Source organism: Mauremys mutica, chromosome 6, assembly GCF_020497125.1.
Source record: "Mauremys mutica isolate MM-2020 ecotype Southern chromosome 6, ASM2049712v1, whole genome shotgun sequence".
In the NCBI taxonomy this organism is placed as follows: domain Eukaryota; kingdom Metazoa; phylum Chordata; order Testudines; family Geoemydidae; genus Mauremys; species Mauremys mutica.
The window spans coordinates 15,072,626-15,078,333 of NC_059077.1; positions in this window are offsets into that span (position 1 = coordinate 15,072,626).

Consider the following 5,708-nt stretch of genomic DNA (forward strand, 5'->3'; position numbering starts at 1 on the left):
TTATCAGTAGTTCACAGTCATGCAGGAAGGGCATAATGAGCGGGGTCCCAAAGGGATCAGTTCAATATCTTCATCAACGACTTAGATAATGGCATAAAAAGTACATATATAAAGACTGCAGATGATACCAAGCTGAGAAGGGTTGCAATTGCTTTGGAGGATAGGATTAAAATTCAAAATGATCTGGACAAACTGGAAAAATGGTCTGAAGTAAATAGGATGAAATTCAATAAGCATAAATGCAAAGTACTCCACCTAGGAAGGAACAATCAGTTGTACACATACAAAATGGGAAATGTTCACCTAGGAAGGAGTACTGAGGAAAGGCAGTTGGGGGTCATAGTGACCCATGAGCTAAATATTAGTCAACAGTGTAACACTGTTGCAAAAAAAGCTAACATAATTCTAGGATGTATTAGCAAGAGTGTTGTAAGCAAGACACGAGAAGTAATTCTTCCGCTCTACTCCACTCTGATTAGGCCTCATCTGGAGTATTGTGTCCAGTTCTGGTTGCCACATTTCAAGAAAGATGTGGACAAATTGGAGAAAGTCCAGAGAAGAGCAACAAAAATGATTCAAGGTCTAGAAAACATGATTTATGAGGGAAGACTGAAAAAACTGGGTTTGTTTAGTCTGGAGAAGAGAGATAACTGAGAGGGGACATGATAACAGTTTTCAAGTACATAAAAGGTTGTTAGAAGGAGGAGGGAGAAGAATTGTTCTTAACCTCTGAGGCTAGGACAAGAAGCAATGGGCTTACACTGCAGCAAGGGAGGTTTAGGTTGGGCATTAGGAAAAACTTCTTAACTGTTAGGGTGGTTAAGCACTGGAATAAATTGGCTAGGGAATTTGTAGACTCTCCATCAGTGGAGATTTCTAAGAACAGGTTAGACAAACACCTGTCAGGGATGGTCTAGATAATACTTAGTCCTGCCTTGAGTGCAGGGGACTGGACTAGATGGCCTCTCGAGGTCCTTTTCCAGTCCTATGATTCTAATGAGAGCCCTGTTGTGTAACTCCCATGTTATGGCAGCCTTGTAGCAGGAGTAAGTTCCAAGAATGCATAGCACAGTTAAGCACTTCTTCTGCACTCATGGCCCACTGCTTATTAGCCCTGTCCACTTGTGAATGAGGCAATGCACATGCTGGGACTTGAGCGACCACCACCATTCAGTGGCTCAAGTCGCGTCCATCCCCAGACTACACCTGATTTAGCAAGGTTCTTAAATTCATGTCTAACTTAAATCATGTGAGCAGTCCTATCAGCTGCAATGGAAATACTCAGGCTTAAGAGTTAGGCTCATGCTTAAGTTCCTTGCTGATTCAGGGCCTTCCACTGGAGGGCAAGGACCCTGCAGGCTTTGCTACGCACTGTGCAAGGACTTGTAGAATCCAGGTCTCCACAGCATAAGGATATGGGCTGTCCCCACTTCTGTGGCCTGTGGTCTCACTGTGCACTGCACTGGGCAACCAAATCCCATTGTTCAAAGCAGACACTGGTTTTCTACACAGCACAGGAAGGAACAAGGCAGGAACGGGCCCTTTTGTTCTGTGGTTGTACAGCACCTAGCACAATGGGGGTCCTGGTCCATGACTGGGGTGCCTGGGTGCTACCACAATACAAATAATAGCTAATAAATTGTAACAACCACCTTTCCTCCAAGCCTGCATATAGCATTGCAACACTGGCCATGTACATTATGGAGAGGGGATTCACATGACACTGAAGAATCTGGTAATGGCTATTTGCTGGAAGCAGAGTACTGTAATTAACCACTGTGACAGGCACAATTATGACCTTTCCTATTGCTTGTCAACTTTAAACCCTAAGCTCTGATATGATTTTCAGCTGATTTCCCTTCTTTTTTTAACATGCGACACGATCCACAAGTCAAACAAAAGGTTGTGCGGCATGGTGATTTAACTAAGAGGGAAATAGACTATTAGGCACAATTTACCTAGATGAACTCACTCCTGCAGAGCTGGGACCAATGTCCCATGTACGGCGAGGAGAACAAGGAACACCAGTTGGATGGTCATCTGCCAAAATGATCATCTCAATCAACCCCAGCTAAGAAATTTTTAGGAGCAGGAAAAGACTGTTGCTCTTTTCTTCAGCTTTATCCTATCCCATAATCCCCCTCCTCTCTAAACAACACAATCTCTTGAACATTTAGGCACTGCCATCTAATACCGTTAGAGCAGGGGACTGGAAAACATGACCTGCATCCTATTCATACTTCTACCATTGACTCACTATGAATCTTTGGCCCAGTCATTTCAATCATCAGCACTGGCAATTTATTCTAGATACTCATGATTTTATCATGAGTTGGCAACGGTGTCTTATGATAATTGTATTTTTCTTGATGCTCCACATCCCTGAGTCATGTGATTGTGAGACTCTGAGCTTTCATTATCAACACAAACACCCCCCACCCCAATTTCTAGCCCTGGTTGTACGGAGAAGCGTGAAAACATGACAGGCGTGCACCCTGAAGGCTCAGCAACCAGAAGCAAATAGTCTAATATTTGTTAATGATCTTATGGTGTTTGGGGTCCAACTCATGATTTTTGAATGCTTAGTGTTGACAATATTGTATACATTTACCACCAGGCTATCAGTTCTATCTTTGTTGTTTAGATTATAGCACTTCGGTTTTGAATCTTTTTCTGGACTTCATCAATATGCCTTCAAGATTTGGAATGTGTCTATAATTAAACCACTGTTAGGAGAGAAGAACTAGAGAGTGTAAAAATATTCTTACACAGAAACCACCCCAAGATCTTATGCAGGAGCTCTCTTCTGAGGTTACTTGTACCAGGGCCAAACATTCATAGAGAGTGATTAAGAGCTTTTCCTGGCCTCATAAGTACAGTTGTACTAGACAAAATAGGTGGAATGATAACACACGTACGCCTGACACAGGAAAAATACTTGTTTGGACTTGGTACCGGGGTGCTAAAGAACATTTTATCCTTGTAAAGTTATGAGCCTGTAAATGCTGCCAAGGTCAGGATCATACAAGGTAAAGCAGCCTGGGTGGGCTTTACTGTATACTTATCTATTTTTTCCACAATCCATTTACAGATTAATTTGGGCCAGAAATCAGTAACATCTTTAAAAAGCCTCTTTTGTGTGGCATAAATGAACAAATATTTATTTGATGGTAAGCAGCAAAACAACGTAAATAATCTAGGAGGGTTTGTTTTTTTTTAAATGTAGATTTACCGGGTGAATTTTTCAAAACAGCCTAAATGACTTAGGAGCCTAAGCCCCATTTTCAAAAGAGACTGAGACTTGGTCTTCTAAGTGCCTAAGTCACTTCTGAAAATGGGACTTAAACTCCTAAGTCATTTTTCAAAAATTTACCCCCATCTTATTACTTCACCTCTCACTAAGAAATACATATGCTGTTCCATATTTTGTGGTCCATGTTATCTATTACACAGGTAGCAAGAAAAATAACCAGGTAGGCAATTCAAACTTGCCTGTGTTCCAGTGTGTTTGTTGATCTCAGGTCAGCTGCTTCTGAACATGTCACCAAATCAGTAAAAGTGTCATCACAGCTGACACCCTTGTAAGCAACATCAGCAGAAGGAAACTGCACCTCCATCATTAGACCTCCCTGCCCCCATTGGTGTAGTCCCACAAGGATCAATTCTCTCCCCGATCCTAATCAACATCTACATGCAGCCACTATGTGGATTGGTCAGCACAGCTGCCAACATTCACACGGTAAATAAGCCCCCCGACTTTCAAAATAAACCAAAAATCAAGCTAAACCCAATTCAAAACAAGGCCAAAACAAGGCAATCCCTAAGAACCCCAACACTCTATGTGACTAGATCCCCCCGGCGTGCAGTCTGGGGCTGTGGTGGGCCCACTGTGCACCCCTGACTCTCTCCCCCTCTTTGTCTCTGCTTGCTGGGAGCCAATCAAAAAAAAAAAAAAGCAGCAAACAAGCTACAAGCCAAACTAGCAACAAGCCAAAAACTAGCCAACAAGCAACTAACAAGCCAATTAAGCCAAAAACAAGCTGAATTTCTGAGCTTTTTTCCCCCACAAGTTTGGCATGTCTGCTGGATTCAAGTGCCATGAGTCAAGTGTCAATATGGTGATGACACATGGCTCTACCTAGCCATCACCACATACAGTCATACCACTTGGATGAGAGCACCTCATGGCCAAACAGCAGCTGGTTGAAGCTGAACCTGGGCAAGACGGAGGTGATGCCGGTGGCCAGAGCATTTTGAAGAATTTGCAGCCACAGTTCAGTCACCTTTTGTTGAAGTCACGCACCCAGAATTGGTCAAGTCAGTCTACAGTTTAGGAATATGCCTGTAGTCTTCACTGACGCAAAACTTTCACAAATAAAGCATTACTTCCAGATGCTTCTATTATCTCCAATTGACTAGGAGACTCCAATCCATACTGGAAGACGATGACCTGATCTTGGTTATTTGTTATATCACCTCTTAGCTGGCCTACACCAGTGCAATCCACCTGGGTAAGAAACCTTCAGCACTTCAGAAAATCTAACTACTGCAGAACACAGCAGCACACGTTTCACATTCTGGGGTGCAATCTAGACCAGGGAGCCGGTGTGTCACCACCTGCCCTGCAACCTCGGTGCCTCACAATGCTTTGCTCTTGTAGTGCCCAACCTGAGATGCTCACAAATAGCCGACCAGAAAGCAGGCCGTACCCTGAGTGTCTGTGGATAGCCACAGCCCTGGTCCAGCAGCTCTGACCCAACAGCCTGTCAGCAATACTCCACTCACACACTGGCTTCCACCAGCCTTGGTTACTACTTGCAGGGTGACCCCACCACACTCCCAGTCCCAAATTTTCCCAAACACGTGTTCTGCACTGCCCAGCCGTCTCCTGACAGTTCACGTATTAAAGGTCTGTTGCCCCTGTAAAGGATCAATAGTCAACAGTCTGCTACTTTAACTCGAGTTACCAATCAGTTCAGTTTAAACACAGCCCTGGATTGGTTTAGATTAAAGGATAAAACAAGTTTATCAACAAAAGAAGATAGGGTTTTAAGTGAATTGAAGTAGCAAGTCTTAAAGTCAGAAATAGTTCTAACAGAAATAAAGACAAAACACTTTCTAGTAGCTAAAGTTTAACAGGCTAGACGTGGTTCAAGACGTAGTTCCTTACCACATGTTCCCAGTAATATGGCTGACCAAATTTGCAGATCAGGATCTCCCCCAAAGTCAAAGGGCTGGTTCCTTTGTCTTTGCAGGTGAAAGAGAGAGAGAGAGCTTGGGGTTTTCAGACCTTTTCTTTTATAGTCCAGTTAACCTTTGAAGTGGATTCTTCTGAGCAAAGCAAAAAGATTATTGAAACAGTAAAAAAGGTGACATGGAGTCTGGTGGTGAAGGAGGCTCCTTGCTTCTCCTGCCACCTCTTTTCCCTGCTGTCTTGAGGATCTTGTTTACTGTTTAGATATAAATTGAGGTAAACACATATTTCTTCAAAACCACACAGGAAGAAGTATCCTGAATGAATATGTGCTAAGAGCATCATACAGGGGGATTTCATAACTTTAGATATCATAGTGCTATGTACATTTCACCATGATATTATTGACCAGCAAGTTATTAGTTTTCAAATGAGACCTCACAAGGCATATTTTGTACAAAGATTATTACAATAGTGGATAGGGCATGAACACAGGGGTGCTTTCTGTCGACGT